Here is a 15,351-nt window from a genome sequence, read left to right on the forward strand (position 1 = left end):
AAAACGAGACCACATCTCATCATAAACTCATAATTTTTCTACAATACAAAGGCAACCCAACTCAAAACTTCGTTAAACTTGCACAAGTTTTCCCAAAACCAGCCCCGGCAGGTTAGGTAGGCCCCGAGAATGTTATTGATGTGATAGATCTTATGTATATTTTAACCGCCTAGATGCTGTAAACTTGATTTCTCAGACAAGTTTTAATCATAATTATCGAAAGCAAGCTAAACAAAGGTGCACGTGTCGAAACAAAAAAAATGATTGAATAAAGAAATTGAAACCAGGATTCTATTTTCGAAACAAAAAAATCCAAGGAATGGAAGAAGAAAGACGACAATGGCAACTCCTACGAACGGGACCAGACGGCCATTGTCACACACAAGGCTTTCAATTTACTCAAAAATCACTTTAGCCTGCCCAAATAATTGCATTTGTTACGGATCATTGCATGCTACAAAAATGAAGATCTTTCTGACTTTTTTGACTGTAAAATGTGTAATGCTCTGTCTAAAGAAATTAATATTAATTTTAACTATGTAAAACTTACAGGGCTGTTCCAACGGGCAGTCGGGGAAAGTCTGAGTTTGTCATCAGAAAAATTTATAGCGTCTGCCAGTTTCCTGTCTCTTGTCATTGACGCAGGATCAATTGTTTTGACCCCTTTTTGTAATGATCATTTAGACACAGAAAAACGGCCGCTGAAAGCTGTTTAGAAATCACTGGTCTAGAAACTTGTCCTACTGACCGAGCAGAAAATGTCTGAACAACGCTCGTGAAGGAGAATGCCAGAGAAAATTGAATAGAAAGATTGAAAAAATTGAAAGAAAAAGTAATTTAACAAAAATTAATTATTTATAAATTGTGAAGGGGATTGCTAACAAAAGAATCATTACTTTAAAAATAATTACTCGAAAATTAATTACTCAAAAACTCCAAATATAACAAATGAAGAATACGCAAAATGCAGGATGTTGTTTGGATTTGTACGTATTGCAGCAATCAACAGACAGAGGGGCGGGTTGAGGGGATGAAGTTGTTCAAAAGGTATGTGGATGGCTTTATCTGCACAGTTCGTGGCGACCCGGACGAGTACTTAATATTTGCAATTTCAATACACAAAAACTTGCAATGTATCTTGAAAAATGTAAAAACGGAAGAAAATTTGGCTTTTCTTGACTTGAACGTAAATATGAGCAGCGAAGAAAGCTTCTCATGGGTATCAAAAACCAACTGAAACAGGAATAATACTGAATTTTTGCAGCAATGCACCACTTCAGTATAAAAAATGTGATTCAAGTAACTGTTCACAGGGTTTTTATTGCAACATCCAATTGGTTGACCTTCGATCAGGCGCCTGAAGAAAACAAGACATGCCGGACCAATATTCAGTATCCAGATGAATGGTCTTCAAAAAAATGAACCAGACCAATAAAAGGATAATAATTGGCAGTAAAGAAAAATTGAAAACAACACCAGAAAAACATCCAAAAAACAAGACCACATCTCATCATAAACTCATAATTTTTCTACAATACAAAGGCAACCCTACTCAAAACTTTGTAAGCAAATAGAAGAGCTTATGCAATTTGCAAATGATTTCCATAACGCAAGAGTTAAGATCATTCCTTACCACCCTAAGATCACCTTTCGATAGAGATCTGAAATCCCACTTTGTATATGTGATGAATTGTAATGGATGCAAATCAGACAAGCCGACATGTTACCATTAGGATATCAGAACATCAACAGAAGGACTTGCAGGTTGGTCAAAATCTTGCTGAATGTAGTGGCTCCACAAATGAGATTGAATGGAAAATTCTGGATGGCTGTCGCACAGTAGAAAAGCTCACGACCATCGAAGCTATATACATCAGCAAGTTGAAGATGAGACTGAACACATGCGTTAAATATAGAGGGCGGGAACTCAGGCTAAAATAATAGTTCGAATCATAATTTTTGTTTGGGAAAGAAAAAAAGGTCAATAAAATTATTCTGCATGACAAAATAAATTTTGCAAAACTCTCACAAGAGGGAGAGCTAGGGTGAGGGCAAATTTGGAGTAACCTGAGAAATAGAAAACATGACAAACTCGAAAAATCAGGAATGGGAAGGCTTTTAAAGATATTGATAACAGCTGTATATATGAGTTGTAAATAAGCTAATTATTGTACAAATGAAAAAAAAATTGATCCAGTTTTTTGAGGTAGTTCATATTACTGTTTAAATTTCGGTCGCAGAAAATGTAAATACAAATTTGATTTATTTTTTAACATTTTTTGTAGCAGTTTTAACCTGACAGTGAACATAATATTTGAAAACGTTTGTTTTTTATATCACAATTAATTTTAATACGCAAATTAGGTTCTTAAATATTAATAACCAAGTATGGAAGATTTGATGTAAACCGTTTTAATTCCTTTCAGAGCAAGTTTGCTGTATGATGATTAAAAGTCTTACGTTGCAAAAATATAAAGCTGAAGCTTGCTGACCAGCGGCTCGTAATTGCTATAGGTTTATGAGTAAGTGCCAGACTTTGTACAGAACATATATATGTCTGTGGAAAAAGGTTCAAGTAAGTGAACTTCATTGCTTGACTTGTTTTAAGTGCAAGAGAAGGTTGTAGAGACATGCGAAACCCAATGCACTTATTACGCAGACTCCTGCTTCTCTAATTTTCTATCCGCTCTGGAGTCAACCCGGGGTCGAAGGTCCTCCCAAAAATCCTCCCATTTTATTGGAAGTGTCGGGGATAATTCGTCTATGGGGGGTAAATTGATGTAAGAGTGTGGGGGTAATTTGTTCAGAGGGGGTAAAATGATGTAAGAGTTGGGCTGCCAAGGGGGGTAAAATGGTGTAAGAGTGAGGGGGTAATTTGTTCTGAGGGGATAAAATGATGTAAGAGTGAGGGGGTAATTTGTTGAGAGGGGGCAATTCTAACAATTATTATTCATTTATATATATATATATATATATATATATATATATATAAATATATATATATATATATATATATATATATATATATATATATATATATAGAATGTCAGGAGATGGGCAAGCATTGATGGTCTGGACGTTAAGGCGACGCAGCTGAGGGTACAGAAGTTGTGAGTTCAAGACTGGCAGTCTTCAGATATGGGCGCTAAAACAATGTAAGATTGAGGGTGTTAAATGATGCAAGAGTTGGGCTGCCAAGGGGGGTAAATTGATGTAAGAATGGGGCTGCAAAGAGTGGATTTTTTAGGAAAATGAAGGTCAAAACACTTACGTCTTTCTGGGCTGCATTGGGCTTCCAAGGGTGGTAAAACGGAGTAAGAGTGAGGGGGTAAAAGGCAAATTAACCCCCCCCCCCACTCTTACATCTTTTTGGTCTGTCAGGGGGAGTAAAACGATGTAAGATTTCGGGGGTAATTTCACCATTACCCCCGCACTCTTACATCGTTTTACCACCCTTGACAGACAAAAAAGATGTAAGAGTGGGGGTTAATTTGTCTTTTACCATTTTACACCATTTTACCCCCGTTGGAAGCCCAATGCAGCCCAGAAAGATGTAAGAGTTTTGAGCTGCATTTTCCCAAAAACTCTCCCATTGCAGCCCCCCTTTTACTTCATTTTGGGCGGAAAAATTCAACCCGGGACTCAATTGTTTGGGTGTGAAGGCGAAACACCTGATGGCATAACATTTTTACTCTTGAAACGGCGAGACAACTAATTTTGGACGCCATTATTGTCGATTCGTTGCCGCCAATTTGCCCGAAGCTGGCTCTATAGCTAATTCGGTATCGGCTGCCTCTGATGCAGCAAAAAAAGCTACGAGTAAGCGCAATTTGTAGGGGATGGCTAGTATTCCAGCCGCTAGCATTCGAAGTACAAGGTTCTCGACGACCGAGTACAGAACGCTCTTGCTCTTTGAAGCAATTTTGTATGATGCTCAATGAGAACTCTGCTGAGAATTGGGAAACCTGTTTTTGAAACAAGGAAATTCCCTTGTAAAGCAAGTTGGCAATAAGGTGCTCGGAACCGATAGCGAATAAACATTTTTTTAAGAATTCTTTTATGCAATTTTATTTGTTTTTTTGAGGACACTGAAACGTTTGTTTTTGTTTGCACTTTGTTGTTGATTTTATAAATGATCTTTTCTTTGGAGATTATTTAAAAATTGAAATTAAATTTGATAAAAGATTTTAATTCAAATTTTAATTAAAAATTAGTTTATAATTGTTCGTCTGATATTTTTCTCCGTTTTAAACGAATGGGCTTTTATTGATAACATCCCCAATGTGTGATATCATAAATACTGTCTATTTCGTTTAGAAAAAAACAGTATATAAAGAGTATGCACCAGAAAATTGAAGCTGGAAAATTTTTAATTGATATTGCAAAAATTGTATCTATAGAAAAATGATATAAATTAGCAAAAACATAATTTGTTTTTTTTTCTTAGGCTCAAATTTATTTCTTAGGTTGTTTTTGGTTTTAATCATTTTAAATACGTCCATGTTTTGAATGACAACCACTGATGATAGAAGAAATTGCTAGGCCTTCAGAATCAACAGAATCTCTAGATACTATTCAAGTGTGAAGGAACTGCTTGGAGCAATGCACAGTGATATTGACTACAAGGTTCTCATTTGACAACTCACAAAAGATGAAATACATTTCTTGAATGAAGACACGCCTCTTCTTTAAAAACGCTGAATTACATTCAAAAACTTAAATCTTAAAATCTTGTCGACAGCAGAAAAACACTTTGAACAGAATTCTTGGCGAAAAACAAAAAAATTGCCAAGAAATTAAAGCAAAAGTTAATTGGGTTCCAAATCAAAGCACGGATAACTAACAAGACAGATGAGAGACAAATTGTTAATTCGGCCTAAAACAATAACAAAACTTTAATGAACATCAAAGTCTCATGGTCTCATGGTTGTTTGTCTTTTTTTTAAGTCATTGGTTTTTCATTAAAAAAAGAAAACGTTTCTCAAACAACAAAGTTTTTAAAAGATTGCTCACTGTACAGCAAACAAGCAGGACAAAATCTATCTGAAAAAATGGGCCTTCAATAAACTTCTGAAGATCGATTCCGATTACGAAAGTTCGTTTGGATTCTACAAACATCTTCCAATTTTGGTGACGTGTACTTCTATTTGGCTATGATGCTACGTTATGCTTAAAACCATTGAAATCAAACCGCAAGGAGGTAAGAGTATATATAACCTAGTGAAGTTAAGCCTATCTGATAAAAAAAATAGAAAAAGCTTTTGAGGAATACGTTTGAAAGGATTCAAAGTGGTTGCATCAAAAATGAACTCAAGATTCACATAATAAAGCTAATTTATGACAATCAAAAACACGCTTTTGACTGACTACAATTCTCATGCTTTATCATCAACGTTTGGAGCATTGGTTCTGCTATGAAACGATTACAACTCACAACCTCTTCATCTCAACATTGTTCACAAGTTGTTAGTCTAATGGAAACTTGGCTTGATACTGATTTTGACTCAAAATTTAATTTTGATAGTAAATACACTGTAGCAGCCTTGGCTAACGGAGAGAAGGGTAGACTTGGCAAGGAGTACATTCTACATAGGAATCTTGTATTTATCAGCGTCGCGAAAAGTTGATAATTTCATATTTGTTGATGAAGTAAAAGACGTTAATTATTGTTTTCTTGAAGTGAAATGAGTTTATTTTGTACCCTAATTATTGACGTTTTTGGATGATCTTTTTCACGTCTAAAAAACATAACTCATTCTGATTCTGTTCGTCCCACACAATAATTGATTTCAATTGAGGCAAACAGATCGTTAACAATTATCGGTAAAATCATGAGATGTAGATGTGCTGACAGAACTTGACACTACAGTTTATCTTGATCAGTTTGCCTTATACAGTGCTGGTGCATCAAGTTAGTTTCGTTTTTTTATTTGACTAAAAAATGAGGTCCTTTTTTCCGAATTCTGCTTCAAAAGCACAAAAAGTAAAGGGTACTTGTACTCTGCAAATATCTTTTTTGCTTTTTGTTAAGCAAATCCATCAACCTGCAGTCGTTTTTTGAAAATTGTGACTGTTTTGCTCAAGTTAAAAGAGCTGTGCTTTGCAACAGAATATGTTTCAACCAAATTTTTTAAACGTTTTTGGTAAAATCCTTGACAAAATACCTGTTGATTTTTCTTAGACGGTACAGATAGTTTAATTTGTTATGTAACAAACTTTTTCAAGGAATTACTGAAACTTCAGCGTATTCAAAATAATGGAAGATATAATGAAATGGGATGTAAATCTCCTATTTGATTTTACGTTCTTGGTAGTAACCTTCGTACATTTTCCCTAGTGTTTGAGAGTCTTTTTCATTGCTCATTATCTTTTTAGTTAATTACAGAATCTTTCCTCGTCACTTCGGATTCAGAAAAAAAGCGTTCTCAAACAACAAAACTTATATCTTGATGAAATTGACAAAGCTCATTATAGTGGTGATGTATTTTGCCTAAATCTTGTTCAGCAAATATTTTGATTGCGTTCAACACTAAACAGTGTAACAAAATTAGCTGGCGTTCGCATTTGTGGAATCTTATTATGATTGTAACGTAATAATTAACAAAACAAGAACAGCGTGTCAAGTCCTATAAGTCTAAAACGCTTAGTTTTTTATTTGTCTTAAATTTTAGTGATTTTCTATATAATGAGAAAAATGGTCATCAATTACACTCCCTCAAAAACTCAGGAAATCAGAAAATTAGAATTTATCTTATTAAGAAATCCAAATAAATACGCTAATTTAACTCGTATTGATCAGATTCTTGTAATGTACATCAATGTCGGTTTGTTATATGCAGCAGTTTAAGTATCTTAAATTTCTGAATCAAAGTTTGACGGGCAATTCTGCTGTAAGTGCTATGCAACTCATCCAAAATTATTTCAATCAAGACTTGCAAAGCTTGTCGAAACCGAGTTAATTTTGAATGAAAACCCCTATATGGAAAAAGTCTTTCCAGAATTCTGAAACCAGGACTTTCCGTTCCGAAATTTTACTATTATCTAACTCCTGTCTTTTTAAAATTAAACTTAGACACTTTTAATTGCTTTTGTTGTTGAAAACATTAATAATCATTTTAGATTTTTAATCTGACTTTTTTCAAACAAAATGCTTCAAGATTCAATTATACTTCTTAATATCACAACTTTTACTAATTTGAAACATTTATTGCACCACGCTACGGTTAGCCTTTCGTTCCGGTCATGTCCAAAACATCAAGAGAAGAAACATCAGGAGATAAATTGTTTTTTCTGCAAAATATTTCAAAACATGAGACAACCCTTTTATCGGATTTGATTTCGGTAAAAATTCCTGTTAATGTTAAGCTCTTATTTCATTGGGACGGGGCAATGTTTGCAAACAATTGCGGAAAACTTGAGACCAGTCTAAATTCAATAGCGGAGTTCCGCAAGGGTCTATACTGGGACTGCTATTTGTAAAAAATTCACTAGATGAAGTGTCCAAGTGTGAAAAGTTTGGATTTGCGGATGAATTAAAGATTGTTGCTTACTGTTTGCTTAGATAAGTTTTAACTATGAGTTCAATTTATATGTTGAGGTTCATCTATCTATATTTAGTAATCTACTAGTTATCTGACTTGATCTTCTCCTAAAATTATTATCCACTTTCTTGTGCCAATTTTCATAATTGTAATTAGCTCTTATGGCTTATTGTTTTTCCTCGATTATCAACTGTTTTAGAGTTTATTGGCAAGTTGATGTTGTATTTGTCGTTATTAATTGCCAAGAGGTAATGCTTTTGTTGTGTTCTGAGTCATCATATTTATATTTTACCGATTATCAGTTCTTTTTTGAGTCTTGCTGTTTTTTGCCAAGATCAGAAGAAATTAATTTGATAACAACGGCGCTGCCACAAAGGTCTTATTGAAGTGTTTATTTGGGCAGATCAATGACATAAAATATAAAAAGTCGGGGTCTGGGTATGTTATTGTTTCTAAACGTGAGGTGTTGGGCTTGAGATGGTTCATCCTGTGGACACAGTCATAGATGTAGTTATATGATTCACCTTTGTAAGTAAAATTTCCATATATTGACAAAATTGTCCTGTATTACACTCTTCTAACATGCCTCAAAAATGTTGTTGTCTTCAACTACTGTTTCAAATCAACTTAACATTGTACAAACCGTTTTTGTCAGCTTTTTTTTTACGGATGCGAGACTTGGTCTCCCTCATGAGTGGAAATAAGAAAAAATGAAAATTGAATGTTTTCTAATTAAGAAATCCAAATATAATTGCAAATTAAATTCGTGTCGAGAAGAATTTTGGAATGCAATTCATTGTCTGTTTGCTGCATGCCGCAGTTTAAAAATCTTACATTTCTAAACCAAAGGTTGACAGACAATTCTGATGTAAGTGCTATGCAAAACACCCATAGTGATTTCAATCAAGGCTTGCAAAATTTGTCGAAACCGAGTTTATTTTGAGTAGAAATCATATGTGGAATAAAAATTGTGTCCAGAACTCTGACGTGGGAAACTTTAGTGTTCAAACGTCGTACTTTTTTTTACTCCTACCTTTGGTTTTTTTAAAAAAAATCAAATTCCTTTAATTACTTTCGTTGTTGAAAAAAGTAACAATCACTTTAGGAGTTTATTCTAGCTTCTTTTGATTTAAAATGCCTCAAGAAACAATTAAATCTTTCATTATCACTACTACTGCAGCTAAATTGAAGGAAGTTTTGCACCATGCTACTGTTGAACTTTTTTTCCATTCATTTCCAAAAACCTCAAGAGAAAAACATTATACTTTTTACAAAATGAGATCAAAAACGAAACAACTTCTTTTATCAGTTTCGATTCTGGGTAAAAATTGCTGCAATTGATTTTGGGTATAAATTGCCAACATTTCTCGACTCGGTTAAACTCAATAGCTGAATTCCGCAAGAGTCTATACTGTGACTTTTCTGTTTTTTCATAAACGATTTACTAGATGAAATGTCCATTTCTGAAAAAATCCGATTTGCGGATGAATTGAAGATCATTGCATACTGTTTAGTTAGATAAGTTTTGTCTATGAGTTCACTTTATATGTTGAGAGTTCATCTATCTAGATTTGGTAACTGAATTGATCTACTCCTCAAATTATTATTCACTAGCTTGTGCCAGTTTTCAAATTTGTATTTACTTCGTAGGGCTTATTGTTTTTCCTCGATTATTCACTGTTTTAGAGTTTATTGGCAAGTTGATCTGGTAGAATCTTTTTTTGAAAAAATTAGCAGAAGCAAATTGTGCAAATGGAAATACCTTGTAAAAGCAATCAGTTTTAAGGTATTCAAATTTTTCGTTCATCTAATGTCCGAATTGTATAAAATCTAAGTGATTGCATTTTTCTCGATTCACTTTATCTTTTTTTTGTCTCAGTTTAACCTATGAAGATTTCATGGAACGCATAGTTTATGATAGTAGCCACGAACTCAACATACGCAGTGAGTTTCGTTTTTATATTCGCAGCCACTGACGTGTTTCGTTTGAGAAATTAGAATGCCTTCAGTGTTTCTCTGGAGTTAAAAGAGTCCATTTTCTGAACAAAGTCATGAGTTTACTTAAATGATTCTTTTAATTTTTGAGTGAAATTTCCATATACTGAGAAAAATTGTCATCCATCACACTCGTTTAACAACCCTCAAACTTTGTCGTCTTAACCTACTGCTTCAAACCAAGTTAACATTGTACAAATCGTTCGTTTTGTCAGCTCTCCTTTACGGATGCGATAATTGGTCGCCCTCATGCCTGCAAATCAAAAAATTAGAAGGTTTTCTTATTACTAAATCCAAAGAAGATTCGCTAAGTAAACTCGTATCGAGCAGACTTTTAGAATGTAAATCACTGTCAGCTAGCTGCATACAGCAGTTTAACGATCTGACAACTCTGAACCAAATGTTAAGGGGCAAATTCTGCTTTAAGTGCTATGCAACTCATCCAAAGTTATTTCAATCAGGACTTGCAAAGCTAGTCGAAACCGAGTTAACTTTGAATAAAACCTTAAAAGGAAAAAAAATCGGTCCAGAATTCTGAAACGAGGACTTTTAGTTCCGACATTTTACTATTTTTTACTCGATGTTTAAAGGACAAGTTCAATGTTTGTTGACCTTCGTTTCAAGGAAAAAAGCTGAGTAATTTCAGATGCAGGATAAACCAGGAAACTGAACAAGTTTTTTCACTTTATTTTGCTACGACGTTCGACATCCACTTGAGCGTCCCTAACGTCTCTTCCGATTATTAAGAATATCACTGCATTCCGCAGTTAGCGAGCCTTTTTCGTCAGTGAAAATTAGCGAGCCTTTTTCGTCAGAGACTGGCAGAGTTTCATTGTCTAGAAACTGATTTGAGCTCTTTAATTGGTGAGAGCGAACCGATTGCTTGCATGATAATATTACTTAGTGGTGTAATTTCTGGTGTTCCAAAATATGACCAATTGTGATACATTTGTTAATTTCTGTTTACATCTGCGTAATTGATGAAAAATTGATTTTAAAAACTATTTTATTGTGTTTGTATTATTCTACATTTCAAGCAACCTTGAAGCAACTTCTTTCTAACTTCAAGCAACCTAAGCAGTCTGTTTGGGGTTTGAACTAAAATGGGTGAACAATTATTATTATTATTATTATTATTATTATTATTATTATTATTATTATTATTATTATTATTATTATTATTATTATTACTATTATTATTATTATTATTATTGATATTATTATTATTATTATTATTATTATTATTATTATTATTATTATTATTATTATTATTATTATTATTATTATTATTATTATTATTATTATTATTATTATTATTATTATTATTATTATTATTATTATTATTATTATTATTATTATTATTATTATTATTATTATTATTATTATTATTATTATTATTATTATTATTATTATTATTATTATTATTATTATTTATTATTATTATTATTATTATTATTATTATTATTATTATTATTATTATTATTATTATTATTATTATTATTATTATTATTATTATTATTATTATTATTATTATTATTATTATTATTATTATTATTATTATTATTATTATTATTATTATTATTATTATTATTATTATTATTATTATTATTATTATTATTATTTATTATTATTATTATTATTATTATTATATTATTATTATTATTATTATTATTATTATTATTATTATTATTATTATTATTATTATTATTATTATTATTATTATTATTATTATTATTATTATTATTATTATTATTATTATTATTATTATTATTATTATTATTATTATTATTATTATTATTATTATTATTATTATTATTATTATTATTATTATTATTATTATTATTATTATTATTATTATTATTATTATTATTATTATTATTATTATTATTATTATTATTATTATTATTATTATTATTATTATTATTATTATTATTATTATTATTATTATTATTATTATTATTATTATTATTATTATTATTATTATTATTATTATTATTATTATTATTATTATTATTATTATTATTATTATTATTATTATTATTATTATTATTATTATTATTATTATTATTATTATTATTATTATTATTATTATTATTATTATTATTATTATTATTATTATTATTATTATTATTATTATTATTATTATTATTATTATTATTATTATTATTATTATTATTATTATTATTAGATTATTATTATTATTATTATTATTATTATTATTATTATTATTATTATTATTATTATTATTATTATTATTATTATTTATTATTATTATTATTATTAATTATTATTATTATTATTATTATTATTATTATTATTATTATTATTATTATTATTATTATTATTATTATTATTATTTATTATTATTATTATTATTATTATTATTATTATTATTATTATTATTATTATTATTATTATTATTATTATTATTATTATTATTATTATTATTATTATTATTATTATTATTATTATTATTATTATTATTATTATTATTATTATTATTATTATTAATTATTATTATTATTATTATTATTATTATTATTATTATTATTATTATTATTATTATTATTATTATTATTATTATTATTAAATTGACTTGGTACCCGCGATGCGGGAATCACTTTGTCAATTAATTACAAAAACAGGACCAATTAACAGGATACTCATAGTATTTAATGTTCAAATGCTTTAATTTCAACAGAGAGAGAGAGAGAGAGAGAGTTCAGCTGTTTCCGAAATAAAACTGTTGGACATGTCCAGTCAAAAGTTGAGAAGTCATTTCGCTGGGTGAGAACATTTGCATATTTCACAACTCTCAAGACAAAATACTCTTCCAATTTGACTGATGTCGTCCAATTAAAATTGGTCCTCAAAAAATGTTTTGCTGCAGAACGGTTACTGCGTGGTACCTTGAAAACTTTCCAAAAATCATCAAACTCAAGGGCAGTATCACAGTTGTAAATTTTGTTCAGCATAAGAAGATCATTTCGAACCAAAAGAAAACTGATTGGCAACAAATTGTTGTAAATGAGGCTCTGATTCTAGTCACTATCTGTAAAAAATTTCTTATTCAAAGCCCACTTGAGCGCTCGTCTTTGCAACTTTTCTAGTTTTCCGCAGTTTGGCCAATTCGAGAACCATACATTTGACGCGTAAAGGAGAATTGATAAAATGTAACTATTGTATAAACTTACTTTTACTCTCGTATTTGTAGAAAAGGGAACGTTTCTCTTCAAGAAAAAAAGCTTCTGTTGTGCCCTTGATAGCCGCTGAGTGATATGACTGTCCCATTTCAAATTATTAGTAATAACTATATCAAGATCATTCACCGAAGATTTGCATGTAATTTCTGTATCATCTGCATACAAGTGAACACTACACTGATCTAAATTTTTTACATCAAGACATATAGCTTCAAACTTTGCATTGTTGAATTCCATTCTGTTTTCTTTTGACCATTTGATAGCTTTGTTTAAATCATTTTGTAGCAGAAATAAAGTCACTTGACTTCCAATAATTTTTGTGTCATCGGCAAAAAAATATGTGCTGTTCTCCATTAGAGACGGAAGGTCGTTAATGTACACAGCAAACATAGAAACCGCAAACACTGAACCCTGTGGACCACCACTCGTAACAGTTAACTCTGACGAATAATCATCTTTAACAAACACGCACTGCGTTCTATTTGATAAATAATCTGCAAAAAACTTGAGAAATTGGTTATCAACTCCAAAATGCATAAGCTTCAACAAAATTGCATTGTGATTTATTGAATCGAACGCTTTTGCAATATCGAGATAAATGCTTAAAGCAGACTCTTTAGCAGTCAAACAACGAAAAATTTTTCCACAATACTGGAGCATTTGAGTGATTGTAGAATGCTTGGTCCTAAAACCATGCTGGCGATTGTATAAATTTTTCAAAAAACGATCCCAAAATTTCTATACAATAACTTCTCGACAATTAGGGAAAGCGCGAACAACATTGACACTGGTCTGTGATTTTCTATGTCAATTCTCGACTCTATTTTATGCAGGGGTTTAATTATTGCTTTCTTCCAGCTCTTTGGAATTTCTGGCGGATTTATAATTTTGTTAAAAATCTCAGTAACAACAGGGACAATGGTAGGTGGAAAAGTTTTCAATAAAATTGGCTGCAATTTCTCGTAGGACTCAGAACCCGAATGACAACTAAAGATCATTGATTTTACTTCACTCTTAGTGAAATACATATCTTCTAGACAAATTGTGGGGTCTGCTGAAGCGGGAGGCACTGAAAGAGGGCTCATGTCATCTTTTAAAACAGATGCGAAATGTTTATTGAAAGCATTGGCAATTTTCAACGATCCAGAAATACTGTCTCCAGCAAATTTCATCTTGGTTGGCAGCCGAGCAATACGACGAAAGCTTTTAATTTTTTGAAAAACTTCTGTCAAAGTTAAACCTGCAAAGGAATTCAGATATACTGTTTTATCTAGTTAAAGTGAATCAGCTAAATTCTTTTCAAGCCTTTCAATTATGTTGTTGTCTTTTTGACGTCGTCTAGCTGTATTTAGAAAAATTTTCTGCGTGAATAGAAGGAGACGAAAAGTAATAAGGAGCTTCCCTTCGCCTTCTCGTTTTCCGAGGAATAAAAGCCGTACAGCAAAAGTTGATTTCATCAAAAAAATTTTGAAGTGTGTGGTTTTTATCTCCAGCTGAGGCATCAAAGTAACTGAATCTTTCAGCAATTTTGGGAAGATCCGCTTTATGGAAAGAATAAACTGATTTTGATTTCTCAACTGCTAGAAAAATTTACTACACCGCTAATCATTGGGCGATCGGAAAATGTCGAATGGATCTGAGCAAAAGAAATAGTGTCAGGGAAAACCGCAAGAAAGCAATCATTTTTAACGTTTTTGTCCTCTATGAGAGAGCAAAATCCGTATTTTTAAAAAACCTGGCAAAACGTATTTTCATAGGCATTATTACTGCTCAGAGGACTCCAATCAATTCCAGGAAGGTTTACATTACCTACTATGAGCACATTGATGAGATCTAAATCGTTTTTAAGAACTTTTTTATGAGCCGAACTAATAATGTCGTGTAAGTAAGTATCAAACAATTCTACTTCTAAGCGATAAGGCTAATCATGAGGTGGATTGTAAACATCTATAACAATTATTTCCTGCTCTAAATTGCAAAAGAGAGCCGAAGTTGCAAAATCAACAGATTTAGCTTGGATTGTTTCACTGTGAACATTAATTTCTGTTTTCATGCCAATTACAACTCCTCCATGGCTACCATTACATCGATCAATTCTAGTAACTACGCTATAAATGTTTGAAATAAAGACACATGTGTGATCAACTCTCGAATCAAACCACGTTGCACTCAGACAGATAATATCGGGTTTATGAACTTTGAGATTAATATCAAGGCTAATTCTTCGATTAATATTCAGCAGGGATCTACAGTTTAAGGACGAGATTTTGATGGCTGGTAGTCAGGACGTATGGGCGTTTTGATTTGTAGACAATTGCACATTATTAGGGTTAAAATTTTCGCCGATAACTTTTCCCTTATAAAATAACTCTTGACCTTTAATGGAGAAACTGTGTTTTTCGTAGCCAAAATTGTTTGTCAGATTTGTCTTCCGCTGATATAGTTTTTTTTCAGAAGTTCTAGGATAAATTTGTTATTTTTTATTTTACATAATATTTTAAACTTATTTTATTAAGACATGGTGCTTGATATAGTTTGATATTTTATTGGAGCACTGTGTAGCTAATCATCCAAAAAATTTTCTACATTGGTTCCGTTTGTTATTTTTCTAA

This window comes from Convolutriloba macropyga, chromosome 12 (assembly GCF_964194025.1).
Source record: "Convolutriloba macropyga chromosome 12, txConMacr16.3, whole genome shotgun sequence".
Classification (NCBI taxonomy): domain Eukaryota; kingdom Metazoa; phylum Xenacoelomorpha; order Acoela; family Convolutidae; genus Convolutriloba; species Convolutriloba macropyga.